General features: G+C 40.1%; 1 protein-coding gene across 5 annotated transcripts in view; it reads left to right on the plus strand.

Annotated features, from left to right (window-relative positions):
* Nucleotides 1–24,979, plus strand: part of CPA5 (carboxypeptidase A5) — a 52,651-nt gene that overhangs the window by 6,163 nt on the left and 21,509 nt on the right. For 2 of the 5 annotated variants that reach the window (XM_044946864.2, XM_044946866.2), the window contains exon 1: nt 24,450–24,955. The exons of 1 other annotated variant lie outside the window; for it this stretch is intronic. The gene's annotated coding sequence lies outside the window, so the exon portion shown is untranslated. Of the gene's footprint in view, nt 1–22,486; nt 23,295–24,449; nt 24,956–24,979 lie in introns of those variants that run through there. 2 more of the 5 variants (XM_044946867.2, XM_044946865.2) reach the window with 2 other exon arrangements.

Below are 24,979 nucleotides of genomic sequence, written 5' to 3' on the forward strand. Positions count from 1 at the left end.
AGAATACAAATTTATTAATTTACATCATGGCATGTAACTGTTTAGTGGATTGGATCCTCACGTCGGCCTGAACAGTACATTCCCTCCCTGTAGGCAAAGATACATGGGAAGCCAAATTATAATCAGAAGGTTGTTTAGTGAGCGGGGCGTCAGAGCAAGGAAAGTTAATTACAGTCTATGATTAGAATTTTTAATGGTATCCAGCTCTAATAGCATGATACATCCAATTCTATAACCAGAGCACACCTGCCAGCCAGCTGGTCGCTTGTGCTGGCTAGTCAGGGCTGCTGCAGACCAGATAATGCCTCAGTAGATATAACATGCTTGCCTCTGTGACTTGCCTGTAACCTCTGTTTGTGGAACCCCTTGCCCACCCCCAAGATTGAAATGGTCCTTTAGACTCCTTAAGAGAAAGATTTATTAAACAAGGCATAAAAGAATACCTATGACTATAATAACATTAAGAGATATCATTAAAAGACACTATAAAATGAGAAAACAAGTTGGAAATTAGAAGATAGCCATAATATTCATAATACACTCAAAAGACAAAGGACATACAAAGTACTCCTACAGATTAGTAAGAAAAGGACAAATAATCCAATAGAAAAGCGGATAAAACATATGAGCAAGCACTTCACTTAAGAAGCGGTAACAGGTATTCTGATAACATAGGAAGAGATGATTGGGGCTTCCCCCATGGCTCAGTGGTAAAGAAACTGCCTGCAATGCAGGAGCTGCAGGAGAAGCAGGTTCGATCCCTGGGTGAGGAAAATCCCCTGGAGGAGGCCATGGCAACCCAGTCCAGTATTCTGTCCTGGAGATTCCCATGGACAGAGGAACTTGGCAGGCTACAGTCCAGAGGGTGGACTTCCCTGGTGGCTCAGTGGTAAAGAATCTGCCTGCAGTGCAGGAGACATGGTTTCAATCCCTGGGTCAGGAAGATCTCCTGGAGAAGGAAATGGCTGCCCACTCCAGTATTCTTGCCTGGAGAATCCCATGGACAGAGGAGCCTAGTGGGCTACAGTCCTGGGATCACAAAGAGTTGGTCACAGCTGAGTGACTGACACTTTCAGGAAGAGGTGATTACTGATGGAAGACATATAAATCAAAACCAAAATGAAAAGCCATTTTATACTCATTCAGTTTATATAAGTCAGAAAGTTGGAGGACTTCCCTGGTGGACAGTGGATAGGAATCTGCCTGCCAAAGCAGAGGATACTGATTCGGTCCCTGGTCTGGGAAGATTCCTTATGGCGTGGAGCCACCAAGCCTGCGCACCACATTACTGAGCTTGTCTCTAGAACCTTCGCACTCCAACTACTGAGCCAGTGTGGTGCAGCTACTGAAGTCGATGTGCCTCCAGCCTGTGCTCTGCAACAAAGCCACAGTAATGAGAAGCCTGCACACGGCAACGAAGAGCAGCCCCCGTTAGCCGAGACTCTTAGAGAAAGCCCACAAGCAGCAATGAAGACCCAGTGCAGCCAAAAAAAAAAAGAGAAAAGTTGGAGAGGAGGTAGATAACAGGATCTCTTATACCTTGTTGGTGGGTGTGTGAATTAGCAAATTCACTTTGGAGAATAGTTTGGCATTATCTTCTAAATTTCACACTTCCATCCATCCCTTCCATCTCTTCCATCCAAAGCATTGTTGTTCAGTCACTACGTTGTATCCGACTCTTTGCGACCTCATGGACTGCACTATGCCAGGCTCCCCTGCCCTTCACTGTCTCCCAGAGTTATAAACCCAAGAAATTCTTGCAGTATGTAACAGGAGACATATATGAGAATCTTCACAGCAACACTGTTCATAACAGCAAAAACCCAAAAACAACTTAAAAGTCCACCAGTGGGACAGTGGGTGAATAAATATGGTATTTTCACATACTGAAATATTATACTACAGTCATAACAAAACTTAGTGTGATTTACTTTCTAGAAAGTTCCAAATAATTGGGAGGTAAACATATATAAAATTTATATATACACACACTTATAAGGAATACATACAAAATTTGGTAAAGCTATGTAAAAAAGTAAGCAATAGTAAAATAAGTCAGACAGAGAAAGACAGATACTATATGTTATCAGTTATATGTAGAATCTGAAAAATAAAACAAATGAGTGAATATAACAAAAAGGAACAGACTCACAGATACAGAGAACAAACTAGTGTATAATAGTGGGGAGAGGGAAGAGGGAGGGGGCAAGATAGGGGTAGGGGATTAAGAGGTACAAACTACTATGTATAAAATAAATGAGCTACAAGGCTATATATTGTCCAGCACAGGGTATATAGCAAATATTTTATAATAAATATAAATGGAATATAATCTTTAAAAATTATGAATCACTTTGTTGTACACCTAAAACATACAATATTGTAAATCAGCTATAACTCAATAAAAAGGATAGGAGGGAAGCAAGATACAGTAGACACACCCAGGCCCCTTTTCCTGGTCAAGTGCACTTATCCCTAGCTACTGTGAATGTTGGCTGTCAACATACCAGGCCCCATCCCTCTCTGGAGTACTGCCATTAGCCAAATGGGGGTTGCCTTACCCAGGAAACCATGCACCTGCTTTCTGTTTATCACTTCCCCAAATGTCAGTCCATCACTGATCGACTCGGGGGACAAACAGGTAGTCTTTGCTTCAAGGTAGAGTCAATGTTGTGGTTCACTGTATGCCTGAGAGCTCTGAATCCAGGCTCCAGCAAATTCCACATCCTTGCTTAGCTATTTTCCCCTCTCCATCCCTGCTTCCCAAACTCCCCTTCTCCTGAGAACTCCCTCAGTAAATCATCTAAACAAGAATCCCATCTCAGGCTCTACTTGTAGGGAAATGGAGAACCTGGGATTCTGAATGATGATTACCTTAGATCGGGAGAGGTTGGGACATGAGATAAGGGTCAAAGCCCTTTGGTGAGGTGAAGGACCTGAGCTTTTGTTTTAGGTTACCTTTTTTTTTTTCAGGTAAAAAACCTAATTCAACAGCTAAATAACAAAAGAAGGCAGCCATTAACCAAGGATTACAATTAATCCTTAATTACAATTAATTTGTAATTACAATTGCAATCAATTTGGATTAATTACAATTAATTACTTTGGCCACCTGATTGAAGAACTGACTCACTAGAAAAGACCCTGATGCTGGGAAAGATTGAAGGCAGGAGGAGAAGGGGACAACAGAGGATGAGATGGTTGGATGGCATCACTGACTCAATGGACATGAGTTTTAGTAAGCTTTGGGAGTTGATGATGCACAGGGAGGCCTGGCGTGCTGCAGTCCACGGGGTCGCAAAGAGTCAGACACGACCGAGCGACTGAACTGACAATTAATCTATTTCTAGGACTTCCCAGGTGGCTCAGTGGGTAAAGAATTTGCCTGAGATGCAGGAGACACAGGAGACTTGGGTTTGATCCCTGGGTTGGGAAGATCCCCTGGAGGACGGAATGGCAACCCACTCCAGTATTCTTGCTTGGAGAATCCCATGGACAGAGGAGCCTGGTAGGTTACAGTCTATAGGATTGCAAAGGGTCAGACACAACTGAGCATGCTCGCATGGACCTGAAATCCAATTTTTAAAAATGTTTACAAAGATACAGTTTTTTTTTTAAAGGTTTTACTATGCAACATACATGCAACATGCATTTATTGAGAATCTAATGTATGCCAGGGACAATTTTAGATGCTGGCAATGCAATGTTAAACAAAAAGACAAAAATCCCTTCTTGCATGAAATTTCACTGTAGTTGGAGAGACAGGAAGTTCTCAAGAGAACTGTAAATTAAAATTTTAATTTGGGAAACTTCCCTGATGGTTCAGTGGCTAAGGCTTCTTGCTTCCAATGCAGGGGCCTGGGCTGGTGAACTAGATCCCATGTGCTGAGACTAAGACCTGTCACAGCCAAATAAAATAAATTTTAATTTGGGTAATGAGAGATGCTATAAAGAAAACCAGCTGCTGTCAGGAGAGTGATGGGTGATGGTGGGGCCTCTAGATTGGAAATGTTAGAGAAGATGGCATCTGGCTTGTATAATATTATAAAATTATTCTTACCTCTCTTCCTTGTATTCTTTTATACTCCCCCAAACCATGTGAAAAATGCAGGCTAATGTTATCCACATTTTACAGGTGGAAAATCTGAAGAGCAATAAGATTCTTGCCCAAAACAAACAGTATCTTCTGTGCCCTAAGTGAAGACCCTACTGAAAAAGAGAAGATCTAAATCATAAGCATTCATGGACACAACTTGAATTTCTGAATCATATTTCAAGTTCAAAAGGTTCTCATACCTCATCAATCCAGTCTCCATGGAATTTTTCACCATTAAGGACATTGAAGAGGATAGAAAAGGGATAATCCATTGATAATGGAAAAAAAGTATTTTAAATTCTCTTTTTTGTAGTACTGGGAAGGGGCTTGCTGAGCCATTTTCAAGTCTTATACCCAGTCCTGTTGGGGACCAAAAGAAGACCTTCTGTGAAGTAAATAATAGAACGGGGTAGGGGTATGGTCCATGGATGTGGATGGGATTAGCTACTTGAAACCAGCTGCTTATTGAACTGTGGCCATCTGGGGACTTCAAGGCAGACCATATCCACTTGTCTGTGTTACACATGGCAAGGGGCAGCCAAATAGCCCAACTCCTTCACTCAGTCATGTGACCTTGGGCCATGCTATAACCTCTGGGAGCCCCAGTTTCCTTTTCTTTAAGATGAGGATAGTGACTGTATTTATAGTAACTTAGGAAGAGGATTCAGTAAGCTAATGCGTAAAAGTCTTCAGCACTTTACCTACGGGTGGAAGTACTCCATATGTGTTGCTTGAATTATTATTCTCACCAAATGTTAAAAATTCATTTATGAATGAAGCATTGGCATTTCCCCTTATTAGAACCCTTATTTATTTATTGGCCACACCTCGTGGCATGTGAGATCTTAGTTCCCTAACCAGGGATTAAACCAGTGTGCCCTGCAGTGGAAGCACAGAGTCTTAGCCACTGGACTGCCAGGAAAGTCCCATAGAAGCCATATATATATTTTTAGACTTATCTTAAGACTTAAAGATCTCAATAATTCACAGAAAAGCACTGGTTGGATGTTTCCATTTGAGTATTATTTGGGTTTTGAAATTGTAGGGTTCTTTCTCTGGGAGCTTTTCTATGTTAAACAGATATTGATGCCCTTTTCAGTAAAAGGATTAATCAAGGGAACATAGCCTGAAACTTCCATAGGTCCAGCTTCCATGCACAGCCGTGTCAAGTGTGTAGGGTTACCATTGGTTTTTACAGGTGCTGCCTGCTATGTCTATTTTGGGTGAAGTTGAGGATATGTTCCAGTTTTGGAATGTCTTATGTAGATTGTACTTTTTTTATGTCACTATCTTCAGACCAACTATGAAGAATCATTTTTATCGTTATCATCATCATCCTTATCTTTCTAGTTGATGAATTCTGGAATTTTGCCAAGCCAGACAGCTTGTAAAATAAATTCTCTCTACTGTTTGTATTGAACCTTAAATCATGAGCACCAGCTGTTTCTTGTATTTGAAGTAAAGCTCCAGGTGTACTGGTGGCATCCAGAGAGCATAGGCGGTTTTTTCCTTCTTAGAATATATGGGTACCATGTGCAGCTGGCCAATTTGCTCCTTTAACGCAGAAAGTGAATCTCGTAGTTTTTGTATTTCTTACAAAGCTGAGCTCAGCAGCTAGTAAATATTTGTTGATTTGATTTGCTGTAGGGCAGCAAGTTAACAATTGCATAAGCCGTACTCTCAACAAGTTTGGGCAGCAGAAAAAGAGTACTTTTTCCAACAAATATTATCAGTGGAATTCTGGAAAACAGGAATGTATATCCCTCAGTTCTAAGAGAAACAGAACATAAATTAAACCTTCAGAGATAAGGAAGGCTTCATATTAAGTTGCTTGCATTTTTGTAATGATTTATATTTTAAAAATGCTTTTATTTATACTGGATAATTAAATTATCACAACCACCTGGGGATACATGCAGGCTGGGTATTCCTGTCCCTATTTACTGATGAGGAGTCAAAGAATTAAAGAGGTGAAGAAACATGTCCAAACAAAAACAGATGGAAATGGTGAAGCAGATTCTCTAGGCCAGCTCTAGAAATTGTTGCGGAGAAAGTAATTTGCATGCTTTTAAAATGCACAGAGTTCCTCCAGCTCTTTTGGTCTCACAACCCTGTACTACCTTCCTGACCTCTGATAGCTTTGAGTTTCTAGGTTTGCAGTGATAAGAGGGAGTTTAGGGAAGAAACAGGAGCCACATTCTCCCTCTCTGGCTACCATTGCTGGCTGATGACACCCACAGTTGAGGGGCATTGTGTGGTTCCCATGGGTCTGCCCCCTGTGCCTGCACCTAACATTGTCATCAAGGGACAATATTTTAATTATTATAAAACATCTGGAATGGACCAAAGACACTATTTCCATACATTAGGGACTTCGTGCACTTTCACAGAGATTAGACAGCCTATGGAACCACCTACTCCCATCTTTAACTATTAGCCTCTTGAAACCTTGGATGACAAAATGCCTACTGCTCTCAACAAACAGACAGATATATTCTGAATATTTAAACAACTTGACCTAACCTTAGAAAGCCATTAACTCAGATTTTGGACTCTCAAGGTCAGAGCCAAGGTTTTATTTATTTTGGGTCCATAGTACGTGAGCAAAAATTGGTGACCCCTACAGCAGTGTCATTTTCACATCTGATCCACTCGGCTAATGGGCTGAGGCAGTCTCCCTTCCTTGGCTCTGAGTACCTGGCCATGGTATTTTTCTTTTCTGATGGATGGAAGAAGCCCAGAGGTCAGGGAAAGTGAAGACCTCCTGCTCTCGTTTCAGCAAATCTGTATGAGAAAACTCAGAGAAGTCAGGCTCAGTGGGAAACGAAGGATGACCTATCTCATGGTTGTGAAGTGGTATTATTTCCTTATTTAAAATTAAAAAAAATACATATGTATTTTAGTATTTTATTATTTGTTTTTGGCTGTGTCAGGTCTTAGTTGAAGCACGTGGGTTGTGGAGTTGTGGTGCATGGGTTTAGTTGACCTGCAGCATACAAGATCTTCATTCCCTAGGTGAGGGATCGTACCCTCATCCCCTGCGTTGGCAGGCTGATTCCTAACCACTGGACCACTAGGGAAGTCCCTAAAGTGGTATTTCTAGATACTTCTAGCTGCAGTTGGTGGTAAACAGGTATTAACTTGCTAGGAGGCATGTCAAAGAAGGCCCCGGATCTCCTCTCTCCCTCTTGCCCCAGGGCTATCAATAGGATAAATATCTTACAGGCATGTTTCTTTATGTCCTCCAGGCTCCTTGATGCCTGGCAGGAAGTCTAGGAGCCTTCTGTCTACTCAGGAATACAAATAAGGGACTCCTGTAGGCAGAAAGATATTTGTTCAGGCTGAAAGTGGACAACTTGCTAGGCTGGGATGCATGCATGCTAAGTCGCTTCAGTCGTGTTCAATTATTTGTGACCCCATGGACTGTAACCTACCAGGATCCTCTGTCCATGGGTTTCCCCAGGCAATAAAACTGGAGTGGGTTGCCATTCCATTCTCCAGGGGATCTTCCTGACCCAGGGATCGAACCCATGTCTCCTGAGACTCCTGCATTGTGGGCCGATTGTTTACTGCTGAGGCTGGGGAAGGCCTGCTAATAGCACTGGCCCTGGAAGAGGGGTTCCCCCCCTACTCTTTGCCAGGGCCGCAGCGTGGGGGAGAGAGATAAGTGCCAGCTCTGCGGGCTCAGAGGTCAATGGTATCATAACCTTTGGAAATTAAACTGAAAGTTTGAGAGGAGGCAGTCCAGAGATAATTTTTCATACTCCCATAGAAGGAGAAATATTAACACATTGATCAGTGTTTCCCTGGGTTGCTCAAACCTGATGGATTGTTTGCTCTAGTAGTATCAGAATTTCTCTGGCACTTGAATCCAAATTTGTGGACCATTTCTCAGCTATTACCAACTGGACATGGAACAACAGACTGGTTCCAAATAGGAAAAGGAGTACATCAAGGCTGTATATTGTCACCCTGTTTATTTAACTTATATGCAAAGTACATCATGAGAAACGCTGGACTGGAAGAAACACAAGCTGGAATCAAGATTTCCGGGAGAAATATCAATAACCTCAGATATGCGGATGACACCACCCTTATGGCAGAAAGTGAAGAGGAACTCAAAAGCCTCTTGATGAAAGTGAAGGTGGAGAGTGAAAAAGTTGGCTTAAAGCTCAACACTCAGAAAACGAAGATCATGGCATCCAGTCCCATCACTTCATGGGAAATAGATGGGGAAACAGTGGAAACAGTGTCAGACTTCATTTTTTCGGGCTCCAAAATCAGTGCAGATGGTGACTGCAGCCATGAAATTAAAAGACGCTTACTCCTTGGAAGGAAAGTTATGACCAACCTAGATAGCATATTCAAAAGCAGAGACATTAGTTTGCCAACAAAGGTCCGTCTAGTCAAGGCTATGGTTTTTCCTGTGGTCATGTATGGATGTGAGAGTTGGACTGTGAAGAAGGCTGAGCGCCGAAGAATTGATGCCTTTGAACTGTGGTATTGGAGAAGACTCTTGAGAGTCCCTTGGACTGCAAGGGGATCCAACCAGCCCATTCTAAAGGAGATCAGCCCTGGGATTTCTTTGGAAGAAATGATGCTAAAGCTGAAACTCCAGTACTTTGGCCACCTCATGCGAAGAGTTGACTCATTGGAAAAGACTCTGATGCTGGGAGGGATTGGGAGCAGGAGGAGAAGGGGACGACAGAGGATGAGATGGCTGGATGGCATCACTGACTTGATGGACATGAGTCTGGGTGAACTCCGGGAGTTGGTGTTGGACAGGGAGGCCTGGCGTGCTGCAATTCATGGGGTCGCAAAGAGTCGGACACGACTGAGCGACTGATCTGATCTGATCTGATATTTGAGCAATGTGAGATTCAGAGTAAAGTTGTTTAGGATTTAATGGCCATGTATTCTAAATCTCTGTGTTTTTGTTAACACCCTGAACTGTCTGTCAAATTTTTCAAGATCTCAACACCCAAGGTGTTTCTGTGATCTTGGGAACCAAAAGGTCTCACTCTTACTGCAAAACCATCTTCCAGAGTCAAGCTGCCTTCTCCTTTCATATATGGTAAATTTCTGAACATGTATATATACAAAAGTTTACAGTAGACACATATTATAGCGATAACCTTTCCGACCCAGGGATTGAACCCGGGTCTCCTGCATTGCGGGCAGATGATTTACTGTCTGAGCCACCAGGGAATCCCAGTAACTTCTACTCAAATGACAGCATTAGGCTATATCCAGGAGCTTGTCAGAAGCAGAATCCCTGGCTCCACTCCAGACCTACTGAATTAGAGTCTGCATTGAACATGATTCTCAAGTAATTCACGTGCCCAGTAAACTTTGAGAAGCACTGAGCTAAAAATATATTTACTAATTATACCTCACCTCAGCATCTTTTAGACAGGTGTTCTCCACCCTGGTTGTACATTAGAATCACCCAGGGGTTTGGCAAACTACTGATGGCTTGGGCTCCACCCCAGACCAATTGAAACAGAATCTGTGAGCATTGGCTTATAAAGGTCTCAGCTGATACTAATGGACAACCAAGGCTGAGAGCACTTTAAAATTTTAGCTGCACCATGCAACTTGCAGGAATCTTAGTTCCCTGACCAGAGATCGAACCCCGAACCACAGTAATGAAAGCACCGAGTCCTCACCATTGGGCCACCAGGGAATTCTCCCTGAGGACACTGTTTTGAACACAATTTCCAGTGCAATTTTCACAATGTTTTATCTGTGGATAAATTCTCCATGGATCTCTGATCTTTCTGCACATCCAGATGATCGTTTCAAGGATGTTAGAACAGTAAATAGCTTTGGAGGATAGAGATAATGTTCCCTCTGGAGTGAAGGAAACAGTTGTTTACTGTTTAGTATAGTAGAATAATCATCATATTCAAACTGCATAAAAATAAAGACAAAGGAAAAATCTTGAAAGCAAGAATGTGGAAAATTACCTTACTACTTACAGAGCAACAAGCATAAGAATTACAGTGAAATTGTCAGAAACTATGAAAGCAAGAAGAGTGTGGAGTGAAACATTTAAAATTTTAAAGAAAATAAGACAAACTTAGGATTCCTACCCAGTGAGATTATCCTTCAGGACTGAAAGAGACTCAAAAAGGCTATACAGTCTTGAGAAAAGAACACAGCTGGAGATATCCTGCTCCCTGATGTCAAACTATACTACAAAGATCTAATAATAAAACAATATGGTACTGGCAAACACAGACACACAGACCAACGGAACAGAAGTGAGAGCTCAGAAATAAACCTATATGTGTAAGGACAATTTATGACAAAGGAACAAAGAACATACAATGGAAAAAGGATAGTCTCTTCAATAAGTAGTGTTGGGAAAAATAGTCACATGAAAAAGAATGAAAGAATGAAACAGTGGTCTCACTGTCTTACGCTGTACACAAAAGTTGACTCAAAATGGATTAAAGACTTGAATGTAAGACCTAAAACCACAAAATTGCTAGAAGAAAACATAGGTAGTCCCTGGTGGCTCAGATGGTAAAGAATCTGCCTGCAATGCCAGAGACCCGATTTTGATTCCTGAGTCCGGAAGTTCCCCTGGAGAAGGGAATGGCAACCCACTCCAGTATTCTTGCTGGTAGAATCCCATGGACAGAGGAGCCTGACTGGCTACAGTTCATGGGGTCACAGAGAGTTTGAAACGACTGAGCGAGTAACACTTAACACTCAACCTCAAAGACATGTAGTGATATCTCAGTAACGTTTTACAGATCTGACTCCAAAGGCAAGGGAAACAAAAGCAAAAATAGACAAATGGAACCGCATCAAACTAAAAAGCTTCTGTATAGTGAAGGAAACTGTCTTACATTGAAAAGGCAACATATTGACTGGAGAAGGTATATGCAAATCATATATCTGATAAGGGGCTAATACCCAAAATATTGGGCTGGCCAAAAAGTTCATTCACGTTTTCTGTACCATCTTAAAGGAAAACCTGAATGAACTTTTAGGCCAACCCAATATATATATATATATAAAGAACTCATATAATTCAACAAAAAACAAGCAACTTTGATTAAAAAATTGGCACAGGACCTGAATAGACATTTTTTTGAAGAAGGCACACAGATGGGCAACATGCATGAGTAGATGTTCAACATCACTAATTATTAGGGAAATGCAAATCAAAACCACAATGAGAGATCATCTCCCATCTATTAGAATGGCTATGATTGAAAAGACAGGAAATACCAGATGTTGCAGAAGGTGTGGAGAAAAGGGAATCCTCATACACTGTTGGTGGGACTATAAATTGGTACAGCCACCATGAAAAGCAATATGGAGGTTTCTCAAAAAAATTAAGACTGGAATTACCATTTGACCCAGCTATTTCACTTCTGTGTATTTATTCAGAGAACATGAAAACATTAACTCAAAAAGATACATGCACCTCTATATTCATTACAGCATTATTTACAATAGCCGAGATAAGGAAACAACCTAAGTGTCCATTGATGGATGCATGTATAAAGAAGATGTGTGCATACAAAATGGAATACACTCAGACATAAAAAAGAGAAATCTTTCCATTTGCAACAACATAGATAGATATTAAAGGTATTATGAAATACATGAACTAAGCCAGAGAAAGATACCATATGATTTCACTCATATATTGTATCTGAAAAATAAAACAAATGAACAAATAAAACAAAAATAAACTCATAGAAACAGAGATCAGATTAGGGGCTGCCAGAGGGGAAGGAAGTTGAGAGGTGGGTGAAATAGAGGGAATGGGGTCAACTGTATGGTGATGAATGGTAACTAGATTTGTGATACTTATTTTATGGTATATACAGACATTGAATTATAATGCTGTACACCTGAAACATATAATAATTAAATGGTTTAGTCACTAAGTCATGTCCAACTCTTGCCTACCTATGGACTGTAGCCTGCTAGGCTCCTTTGTCCATGGGATTCTCCAGGCAAGAATACTGGAGTGGGTTGCCATTTCCTTCTTCAGGATAATAATTAAATATAAATGTTAAAAAAAAAGAGTGAGGGGGTGGCAAGCAGAGAGGCAAAAAAAAAAAAAAAAGAGGAAGGGGACTTCCCTTTAGGTCCAGTGCTTAAGACTCTGGGCTCCTAGAGTGCAGGGGGCACTGGTTCAGTCCCTGGTTGGAGAACTAAGATCCCGCATGCCGTGCACAGCCTGGTCTAAGACATCAAATAAATAGATAAAGATGAAAGTTTCTTTAAAAAAAAAGAGAGAAGAAGAAATACTTTTTCAGACAAACAAAATTTGAGGCAATTCATTGCAGCAGGCCGGCTCTGCAAGGAATATTTTTTAAAGTTTTTCAGGGAGTAGGAAAATGACATAGGTCAAAACTTTGTATCTATATAAAGAAAGTGGCAGGAATAAAAGGTAAAATAAAATATTTTATTTTTCTTACTCTTAAGTGATCTAAAAGATAACTTTAAAAATAGTAACAATTAGATTACAGTTTATGGATATGTGAAACAAACTGTATTTCAACAATGTTATAAGGGGCAAGAGGAAGAAACTGAAAATATTCTAAAGTACCCACACCACATGTGAAGTCATGTTGTTTGAAGGCAGACATAGAATAGTTAAAAGTGTACATTGCAAATTCTAGGGCAATTACTAAAATAATTTTTAAAAGCAGCATTCTTGATATGCCAAGGGAGAGGATAAAGTGGAATTCTTTGAAGAAAGAAAGTCGCTCAGTTGTGTTTGACTCTTTGTGACCCCATGGACCTGGCTCCTCCATCCATGGGATTTTCCAGGCAAGAATACTGGAATGGGTTGCCATTTCCTTCTCCTGAAGATCTTCCCAAACCAGGGTTTGAACCCAGGCGAGAGTTGGACTATAAAGAAAGCTGAGTACCGAAGAATTGATGCTTTTGAACTGTGGTGTTGGAGAAGACTCTAGAGAGTCCCCTTGGACTGCAAGGAGATCCAACCAGTCCATCCTAAAGGAGATTAGTCCTGGGTGTTCATTGGAAGGACTGATGTTGAAGCTGAAACTCCAATACTTTGGCTACCTGATGCGAAGAGCTGACTCATTTGAAAAGACCCTGATGCTGGGAAAGATTGAGGGCAGGAGGAGAAGGGGACGACAGTGGATGAGATGGTTGGATGGCATCACTGACTCAATGGACATGGATTTGGGTGGACTCTGGGAGTTGGTGATAGATAGGGAGGCCTGGTGTGCTGTTGTTTATGGGGTTGCAAAGAGTTGGACACGACTGAGCGACTGAACTAAACTGAACTCCTGCGTTGTAGGCAGACACTTTACCATCTGAGCCACCAGGGTAGTTCTTTGAAAGGCTCAATTAAAACAAGAGAAGGTGAGACTTCTCTGGTGGTCCAGTGGTGGGTGATCCCAATACAGGAGGTCCTGTATGATCCCTGGTCAGGGAGTTAGATCCCATGTGCCACAACGAAGAGTTTACATGCCACAACTAAAGATCTTGCAGGATGCAACTAAGACCCAGCACAGCTAAATAAATAAATAAATATATTTTTTTAAAAAACAGAGAAGGCAGGTAAAGAGGGGAGCAAAAGAAACAAAAACAAGTATAACAAATAGAAAACGGTTACAATCATGGTAGATATCACTGCAACTATGTTGTTGTTGTTCAGTTGCTCAGTCGTGTCCTACTCTTTGTGACCCCATGGACTGCAGCAAGCCAGGCTTCCTTGTCCTTCACTGTCTCCCGGAGTTTGCTCAAACTCACGTCCATTGAGTTGATGATGCTATCCAACCATCTCACCCATCCTCTGTCACCCCTTTCTCTTCCTGCCCTCAATCTTTCCCAGCATCAGGGTCTTTTCGATTTAGTCAGCTCTTCCCATCAGGTGGCCAAAGTATTGGAGCTTCAGCTTCAGCATCAGTCCTTCCGAGGAATATTCAGGGTTGATTTCCTTTAGGATTGCATGGTTTGATCTCCTTGCTGTCCAAGGGACTCTCAGGAGCCTTTTCCAACATCGCAGTTCAAAGCATCAATTCTTCGGCAGTCAGCCTTCATTATGGTCCAGCTCTCACATCGGTACATGACTACAGGAAAAATCATAGCTTTGACTATATGGACCTTTGTTGGAAAAGTGATGTGTTTGCTTTTTAATATGTTGTCTGGATTTGTGATAGCTTTTCTTCCAAGGAGTGACTGTCTTTTAATTTCATGGCTGCAGTCACTGCAGTGACTTTGGAGCCCAAGAAAACAAAGTCTGTCACTGTTTCCATTGTTTCCCCATGTCTTTGCCATGAAGTGATGGGACCGGATGCCATGATCTTAGTTTTTTTTAATGTTGAATTTTAAGCCAGCTTTTTCACTCCCCTTTTTCACCTTCATCAGGAGGCTCTTTAGTCCTCTTCACTTTCTGCCATAAGGGTGGTTGTCATCTGCATATCTGAGTTTATTGATATTTATGCTGGCAATCTTGATTCCAGCTTGTGATTCATCCAGCTATATCAGTAATAGTTCACTCCAATGATAGTTCGAGTAATAGTGACTCCAACTATATCAGTAATAAATTTAAATGTGAATAATCTAATACATCAATTGAAAGACCAAAATTATCAAGTGGATAAAGAAGATCCAACTTTTAAGTTACCTGCAAGAAACCCTCTTTAAATATAAAGGTTCAGATATGTTAAAAGTATAGTGATGGAGAAAGCTGTTCCATGTTAACACTAGTTAAAAGAAAGTTGTAGTAGCTGTCTTAATTACAGACAAAGTGGACTTCAGAAAAAGCAAACTTATCAGGATTAAAGAGGGGCATTTTATAACAATAAATAATTTAACTTTCCAAGACTATATAATAGTTCTTAGCATGTTTGCTCTTAACAGTGTTATAATTAATGAGACAAAAACTATAAAACTGCAAGGAGAAACAGACAAATCTGCTATCTGGTTGGGAATTTAAAAACTCTTCTTTCAGTAATTTTTAGGTTAATCAGGCAGAGAATCAAAAAGAATATGGTTGACCTAAACAGCACCATCAATTGACTTGGTCTAATTGACATTTATGGAACACTGCATTCAACAGCAATGGGATACACATTCTTCCCATGCGCTCATGAACTTTGACTAAGATAAGCCACATTCTGGGTCATATACACACAAAAATCTCGTGAATTACCTGGTGGTCCTGTGGTTAGGACTCCATGTTCTCACTGCCAAGGACAGAGGTTCAATCCTGGATCAGGGAACTAAGATCCTGCAAACCATGGTATGGCCAGAAAATTTAAAAAAAACTTAAAAAATTAAAAAAAACTAGAAATTATAGATTTCAGGTTCCCTACACTCAGGATTCCTCTCCTATAATTTGACGTATTACCTGGGCAGATGTCACTTGACTCTCTTTGTATAAAGCAGGGCTGAGGGAATTGGCACTAGTGCTGATATTACCCTGAGTAATAAAATCCTTTGTGACCCAGGGTTTTGTGTCTTTTGCTGGCGCCCATGAAACAGTGGCAAGCCAACTTAATTTGAAGTTGGGGTAAAAATTTGGCCTTTCAGTGTCCTTGACAACATCTTTTATAGTTTTAATCTTTTCCTGTCCAAATCAATACCTAGCTACCTGGGTTATGCAATAAGTGTCCAAGTGAGGCTATTTGTTTCCAGAATGTTTATTTCCATTCATGTTTAACTCAGTTGCATCAAGTTTATCTCCACTGTTTAATCATTGGCACTACAATTTTCAGTTTGTTATTTTCCATTTTTACAAAATGTGGGCAAAATGTACAAATGATGCCATTTGGATGAAATCAGGTAAGGTGAGGAGATAAATTGCAGGCCCCCCCCCCCCCCCCCCCAGCAATTCCTTCTGTTGCAAAAGAGGCTGAATTCAGCACATACAGGAAGTGTTACTATGCTGGTGTAAGTCAAGGAGAGCATGATCCTTGACCACAGTCCTTCAAGGTTCATGAAGTAAACATGGACCCAGAAGTAGTCTTAAAAGTCTTGATCCCAAGGCCTGCCATAGGGGAAGATGGTTCTAATGCTACACGACAAAAAGGAGCAGTGAAGATTCAATATCTTGACCACACATTGGATTCCAAAGGCAGAACCTTGTTGATGTATGCTGTGCTATGCTAAGTCGCTTCAGTCATGTTTAACTCTTTGTGACCCCGTAGACTGTAGTCTCCCACGTTCCTCCGTCCATGGAATTTTCCAGGCAAGAATATTGGAGTGGGTTGCCATGCCGTTCCCCAAGGAATCTTCCCAACTCAGGGATCAAACTCGTGTCCAGCTTTGGAGGCGAGTTCTTTACCACTAGTGCCACCTGGGAAGCCCGAACCTTGCTCATGGCAGTGCGCAAATAGCTCCCCCCCCCCCCTCCCGCTCATAATATGTTGATTTCAAAAACAGGGAAATCCTCTAGTATCTGTCAACAGTGATTTAAATAAATTTTAATTAAAAAAAAACCTCAACACTATGTTAGAAAAGAGGTACTCATAGAAATAAAGGCATGACAGTGTGAGATTTTTCAAAATCAATTAGTGCCAGATCATTAGGCCAGCATTCTTCAGATTTTTTTTTTACCCTGCACTCCTACAATTAAAAAGTTTTTAGTACATCACACCCAATATATGTAATTACATATCTATAAATTCTGTATACATACCATTGTATTATCATGTATTTTATAAAATACAAACAAAAATTGAAATAAAAAGTATGAGATAAAAATATACACTGCTGCTGCTGCTAAGTCGCTTCAGTCATGTCCAACTCTGTGCGACCCCATAGACAGCAGCCCACCAGGCTCCACCGTCCCTGGGATTACACACTAGAAGTCATTAATTTCTTCCTTTCTCCCCAGTAGGAGTGAATGCCTAGCTTTGGAAATCATTGGCTTTGATTGAAGAAGGCTTCTATAGCTTTGGAAATCATTGGCTTTGATTGAAGAAGGCTTCTATAGCTTTGGAAATCATTGGCTTTGATTGAAGAAGGTTTCTATAGCTTTGGAAATCATTGGCTTTGATTGAAGAAGGGTTCTGACGCACATCTCTGATTTCCCTTGAGCTTTCTAATAGCTTCTAATAGTCTTGTAAATGAATTCTTGCCTCTTCAGCCACACCAGGGGGTGGGCAAACTACCGCCTGCAGGCCAAATCTAGTTCCACTTAGTTTTGTACAGCCCCAAAACTTTTTTATAGTTTTAAAGATAAGAAAGACTATTCGGTGAGAATACTTACTCTGTCTTGCCTCATGCCCTCCCCCACCCCTCCCCGCCCTGCCAAAGACTGAAATATTTACTATTTGGTCCTGCTGGCCCGCAGATAGGGAAGGTGTCTGGTCACCTTGCCTTTCTTCCACACAGTAGGGTCTTCACCCACTCCTCCCAGGGCTATATAGTGGGCTCCCCGGCTGTAGGGGTGGTCCCTGGCTGCAGATGCTTTTCCTCCAAAGAGTAGGAAGTGGGTTCTTGGGTGGTGGCTGCCAACCCTCTGCCTCACTGGGGAGCAAGCTCTTTGTCCTGTGATCTGGGACACCTCATCATCATTTGCTGGGTGGTCCTGGTGTGGCCAGACCCTCAGCCACAGTGCGATGAGACCTGTGGACTGAGGGCCAGGGAATGTCACTGGGCAAACCCTCTCCCCTTCAGGGACTGAGTGGAGGTGGAATAGAGCTGGGGTCTCCCCATTAGGTGGCTGAACTGGTAAGGCAGAGGGAGGGTGTACTGCAATAGAGAGGAGGCCAGCTGGGTGCCTAAGTGGAGGCAGCCATGCAGCAGAGGATGACCCAAGAGCCTATCATTAACTGCTGGACCTAGGTTTGGGGATGGACACTAGTTCTGGGGGAGGGGAAGGCAAGACCCTGATATCCAAGGATTATACTCAAGTATGATACCATGTGAGGTCTCTGTGCGTGATAAGAAAGGAGTCCAGTAACTAAAAGTGGGGAGCAGAACAGAGCAAAGATTTAGGTTCTGAGCTTGTGGATACAGAGCTGGTAGATGCAGGCAAGAACAAAGGCCGAGAAAGAAGGGTTTGTTTTCCTAGGCTTTGGGCAGTTGGTACAACAAGTGGATCAACATAATCAATCAATAAGTAGGTCCTGGGCAGTGTCTGGGCTATATGCAGATGTCCTGGGGTCAGACAGATGGAAGACACAGCCCCAGCCCATGATGAGTTTGTCTCGTATTAGACGGATTCTTGTGAAGAATTAGAATTTATATGGTGTGTGATGATAGAGGGAGGCATGAGGTATGATTGGAGATATGGTTGGTCAGCTACAGCTTCCCTTGTGGGGATGATCCCAGTGTGGGATTTTTCAATAATAATAAAGTTGATTTAGAAACTCTAGGCTAGAGCAGCCTTAACCCACTTTATGGTGGGTCATTGTTTTCTTGGATTTTCAGTTCTCAATTTCCTTTGAAAGCACCTGTTTGGCATATTTCTGAAAGGTGGGATAAGCCTGTTTTGTGTTAATTAAATCACATTTTGAGTGTCCTGGGGGAGTTATATTAAGCGACTGTAGTAAATCCTCTTGTTAGTGAAAGAATCCTTTTGTACTGTGAATAATGATACTCGAGTTTTTCTGTTTTTTAAGATTACATTTGATGTATTTATTTCCATTAAGCACCCAAGGAGGAATTTTGGAAATTAAACATAATTTAGTTTGGGAGTTTTATTTGGAAATGTTGGAGCACCTCATGTGATCTCTGGAGATCCTTAGGGAGGTCTCTAACCAGAAGTGGGAATTAATACTTTTAATGAAGAAAAGATCCGGGGCAAGAATCAGATTTCCTACAACCTCTTCACCCTGCCTTGGATGGTTAACTCCTTCATGCTCTGCCTAACGTAGCTCAAATTCCAGTCTCTCTCTTTTTTTGTTTTGAGCTTAAATTTTTGTGTGTGTGGTAAAATATACATAACATAAAATTTAGCACTTGAATCATTTTTAAGTGTATGGTTTATTTGCATTTAGTACATTCACATGTTGTACAACCATCAGCACCATCCATTTCCAGAACTTGTCATCTTCCCCAACTGAAACTCTGAACCCATTAACCACTAACCCCTGTGATCCTTTACCCCCACAGCCCTCAGTAACCACCATTCTACTGTCACTATGCATTTGACTGTTCTAGGTATCAAATGCCACTTTTAAAACTTCATTTTTACTTAAATCAATTTTACAGCACATGGTTTAAAGAGTCAAGTAGTTCTACAAAACTTGTAAAAAGCAGCTAAGTCCTGCTCCCTGTTCCTTCTTCCCATGTCTTGCTCTCCAGCAACAGCCCAATTGAATTCTTTTAGCCTTGACATTCACATCCATGAACCTCAATGTGGTGTTTATATTGCTACTTCTTGCTTTTTTAAGTTTTAGGCATTTTCTATTGATTCCTCACTATGAAAAATAAGAATTTAGCTTTCCCATATTACCTTTAAAATAGGTTTTACTATGAAGTATTTGTACAAGAGCCTGTGTAAAACTTTCATTGCCTGTTAAAATTAACTCTTTTACCCACCATTCAGCATTAACAAGAACAAACACACCTGAGAAGCCTCTTTGCACTCCCTTCCCTTCCCCAGATGAAACAAATCCATGATAATAATTTCCTTCCTTGTCCTTGTAATATCAGCTGTGCACATGTTCCTGGACAATATATTGTTCTGTCTTACCTGTCTGAACATATATAATGGAAACACACAGCATGTGTTCCAATTTGGCGTCTTTCACTCAACATCGCTGTTTTGAGGTTTGTCTGCTGGATGCATGTAGCTGTAATTGGTTCATTTTCTCTCCTCTGTTGTATTACAGCTACATCTCCATTTTAGAAATACAATCTTGGACATAAATCTTGCTGCACAGGCATAAGAATTTCTTCAGGGCGTATAGCTGGGTGTGGAATTGTTCAGGTGTAGGATATGTGGCTTTGCTAGGTAACAACTGTGTTCTGAAGTGATTTCACCACTTTAAAGCTCCACCAGGAGTGATGAGAGGTGCTCTTGCCCTCAACTCTTGGTATTGACTGACGTTTAACTCTTGACAATTTGGTGGTATGATATGGTAATTTCACTGTGGTTTTAATTTTCTTTTCCCTGATTACTAAGTATAATTTTCATATGTTTATAGATCATTTGTGAGTCTTCTTTTGAGAAATGGATTTTTGTGTTCTTTGCCCATTAAAAAATGATTCACAGATGTTCTTTTTATATCATGGATATTGTTTTCCAGTTTTATTATTACCAAAAAATCCTCTCAGGTTGAGGCTTATTTTCTATTCTCTGTTGCAAATTTCTTAATTATAATATAGTTGATTTTACTCATTTTTTCCATTTATGGGAAACTTTATAGTTATGTTTTTTATTTTTTGCCTTTCACATCTTATTTAGAAAAATTATTACCTATTCCAATGTCATAAAATATTGTGTATGTTGTCTTCTGAGAGTGTTACAGTTTGTCTTTTACATTTAAGTATTTTAATCTACCTGGAACTGATTTTTGTATGTGGTAGGATTGAGATTTAATGCCATTTTCCTCATATAGATCTATGTTTGTCTCAGCAACATTTACTAAATAGTCTTTCTGTTCCACAATGATGTGGAGTGCCAAGTCTGCAAAAAAACAAAATTTCCAAATACGCTTGGGTTTGTTTCTATTATGTTCTGTTTATCTGTGCCAATACTATGCCATCTCAATTACTATAGTTTTGTGTTATTTTTAAATTTTTACTTATTTATTTATTTTTGGCTGTGCTGGGGCTCCATTGCTGTGTGGGCCTTTCTCTAGCTGTGGCAAGCGGCGGCTACTCTCTAGCTGCAGTTCTCTGGCTTCTCGTTGCAGAGCACAGGCTCTTGGGCACATGGGCTTCAGTAGTTGCAGTTCTCAGGCTCTAGAGCACAGGCTCATATAGTTTTATAGTATGTACTAGTGTCTGATATAGAAAGTTCTCCTAATTAGTTCTCCAGGATTGGTCTGACTCTTCTTATGGCCTTTATTTTTTCATATACATTTACATCAGCCTATGAAGTTGTGTGGGCTGTTGGGTTTTTGATTGGAATTATATTGAATCTCTAAATCTATTTGGGAAGAATGTGATTTTATGACATTGAAATTTCTTATCCTATGATAAAGTATATCCTCAGATTTATTTCGAATTTTAGCATTTTTCAGTAAAGCTTTATAATTATCTTCAGGAAGGATTGCACATTATTTGTTAGAATAATTCCTAAATATTTTTATATGTTAAAAATTCTTGGGAAATTGAAAGTAGTAGTGACCCTCTTCGGAGAAGGCAATGGCACCCCACTCCAGTCTTGCCTGGAAAATCCCATGGATGGAGGAGCCTGGTAGGCTGCAGTCCATGGGGTTGCCAAGCGTTGGACACAACTGAGTGATTTCACTTTCACTTTTCACTTTCACGCGCTGGAGAAGGAAATGGCAACCCACTCCAGCATGCTTGCCTGGAGAATCCCAGGGATGGCAGAACCTGGTGGGCTGCTATCTATGGGGTTGCACAGAGTCAGACACGACTGAAGCGACTTAGCAGCAGCAGCAATGACCCTCTTGTTTCTGATAATGCCTTTTGCCTTGATGTTTATTTTTATCTTATATTAATAAAGCTACAGATATTTTCTTTTGGTTAACATTTACCTGACGTATCTTTTTCCCCCCACTTTTGACTTTTAGTTTCTTTAGTTCTTATGCTTTAAGCATAGCTCATGTGAACACATAGCTAGGTTAAAAAAATCTATTCTGATAATTTTTGTCTTGTACTAGAGAGTTAAAATAATTTACATTTAAACTGAAATATATATTTAGATAAGTTTCTTCTTTTTATGCTCTCTTTGCCCTACTTTTACACCCTGCCTTTTTAACTTTCCTTTCTCATCTTTTGATTTATTTTCCCCCCAGTATTTTATTTCATCTTTACCCTTTCCACCTGTTTGGAAGTTACTGCTTTAGCAAATTGAACATACATACTTAATCTAAGTCTAGAAAATTATCACTATCTACCCTTTCTTCCAACAGTTCTATGTTAAAACACTTAAACACTAACTCTGATTATCTACTTGCAAGTAACTTGCTTTATTGTGCAGAATTTAAAATATTGATGTTAAGCAATCCAGAGAAAAGTATTTTCCAAGAATTCATAACAATAAGTAAGCCTCTACGTGAGTCTGTGGTCTAAATTTATACTAACTATGTGGTCCAAAGTAACTCAGGCAAATAATTTAGAGTGATCTCAGGTTGGTAGTGCCCACCCCACCCCCCACCACCACCAGCAACTCATAAAAGTAAATACAAATCCTCTCTGGAGGAACTCAACTTCAATCTAGGCCTCAAAGGAATTCCACAGATAAAGGTCCAAAGGAAATGACTGACTCACAGATAAATGGCACAAGAAAACAATGCACTTTGAATAAGAACCAGCAGAAATAATATGCAGTAGACATAGACTTGCCGTCTTCAGATACTGCAGTTATCTGACAGGTTCCAAAATTACTAAGTTTTATAAGTTTAAAAAAACAAACAAGAGGTTCTAAAATAGATAATAATTGCAAGTCTTTTGGGCTCAAAAAGAATCAAATAGAACTTCCAAAAAATGAAAAAGGAATACCATATTGTGTTGACTATAAAATAAGATTGTAAGATGCAGCATAATTTTATGGGCCATCAAAAACACTGCCAGTTGTCATTCAAGATGCCACTGATTATAAGATGCTCCTGGATTGCAGGGGTGTTTAAATCTGAGAGAAAAGTTGTTTCAGAATTGATGAACTATATAAATTGAAAGTTAAAAATCTAGCAGATTGATTAAATTACAGATTAAGCTCAGCTGATGAGAGAATCAGTTAACTGGACTAAAGAAACAATATTCAACGTAAGTAAAATATCCAGATTGGAGCCCAGAGAGACAATGAAATAGAAATATGATAGAAAGACTACATCTTAAGGGATAGAATGAGAGCACAAAACATATACCTAATAAAATTCCAGAAGGTAATAGATTGGGTAAAAGCCAATGTTAAAAAGTATAATGACTGAAAATTTATGAGAATAGTGGAAAGATAGCTATCCCCAGGTATAGGAATCCAATCTCAAGCGGGATAAACCAAAAGAAATTTGTACCTAGACACATTATTGTGTATCTGAAGAATACATGAAGATAAAACTGCAGAACATCAAAGACAAAGAGGTCTTCAAAGCAACCAAAGGTAAGATCACATACTAAAGAACAGTAAATAGACTAATTGATTACCTTTTAACTGTGAAAGTGGAAGCTAGAAGGCTGGGGGATAATGTTTTCAATGTGTTGAGAGAAAAACAAAAGTCAACCTAGAATTTATACTCAGTGAGACTCTTTCAAGAATTAAAGCAAATAAAGAATTTTCAAACAAATAAAAACAAAGAGCTTTTTCTTTTTTTTTTTTTCACTGAAGGAAACATTTAAATATATACTTCAAGTAGGAGGAAAATGACCCTAGATACAAGGTATATTCTTCTAAGAAGGAAGATCAAGAACAGAGTTGAAAGACCTCTACTCATCATGGGAAAAGTTTGCTTACCTCTCATGGGTCTTGCTTTTACTTCTTTTGGGATCTGTGGATTCTTACTTTCATGCCAACCCAGTAAGGCATTAAGAAAAGTTGTATTAAAAATATTTTATCTAGCGTTTTACTAATTTAATTTGGGCAGGATTGGTCAGGTATATGGCAGGAGGTGAAAGTCCTTCTAGCAACTTCTTTAGAGTAAGTCTCCCTGCGTCTTCAGTCTATATGGAATCTATGTTACCTGTCCTTCTGGCACATTGTACCTTCCCCTTGTAACACATACATCAGCTATATTTTCACATTTATTTGTATGCTCTTTCAGTTGTCTACTTACCCCAATAGTAACCTAAGGGCCAGATCTGTATCACTCTATTTTATTTCCACACCTTAGCAAGTGCTTGGCCCATAGTAGGTATTCAGTAAGCATCTACTGAGTAAATAGTGTCTACTTAATTAGACATTATCTAATGTCTAACTAATGTCTACAAATAAAAATTAATTAATGAGTAATTAATTTTGAGTGAGAAGCCGGTGTTAGGTATTAAACACAGCTGTGTGTGTCTGCTTCAGATCCAGCCATGGAGTCAGTACTTAGGGCTGGTGAATTCCCACAGAACTGTGCTGTCTTATAATACGGCACTCATTAGCCACATGTGGCCATTTAAATTATTTAAATCAACTAAAGCTAATTAAAAACTGAAATTCCTCAGTCATGCTAGCCACTGGTGGTTATCCTATTGGATACTGCAGATGTAGAACATTTCCATTATCACAGAAAGTTCTATTGCATGTGCTGCCATAGAATTCTCAAGAATTCTTAACTGTGCTTCTGTCTCTCTTTTGCTCTTGCTCTCGATCTATCTCTGTCTCTTTCCCCACCCCTAAAGCAAGTGCAGGGGTTGTCTTATTATTAGTGACTTATAATGATGCTTTTGAACAAGAAGATGCTGGGTACTTTGGGTGACTAGTACCATCCCACTGCTTTTCTTTTAAATTCCTGAGCTATTGTTTACTAGTATATTCTTTTATTCCAAATTTCTACTGACGCTGAATGTTACTTGAGTAGAAAGCCTAATTGCTTTCTTTTCTAGGTCCTTAAACTCTTTGCTAATGTTTCAGTCTGAGAGTTCTCAAAACCAGGGTTCTAGGAGAGTTTGGCATGTCTGAACAGCTGAACTGCGAGATAATGGAGTAGGTCCGGTGGGGTGTGGGAGCAGGGCATTCTCTCAATAAAAGAGCTCTCCTCTCTGCACACATGGCCGGTTAATTGGCCATTCTGGGAAAGCATGGATGGGGAGGGGGGCTTCTGAGAATTGCCGGTGACAGTTAAGTGGCCTTTTGTTGACGTC

Source organism: Bubalus bubalis, chromosome 8 (assembly GCF_019923935.1).
Source record: "Bubalus bubalis isolate 160015118507 breed Murrah chromosome 8, NDDB_SH_1, whole genome shotgun sequence".
NCBI classification, from domain to species: domain Eukaryota; kingdom Metazoa; phylum Chordata; class Mammalia; order Artiodactyla; family Bovidae; genus Bubalus; species Bubalus bubalis.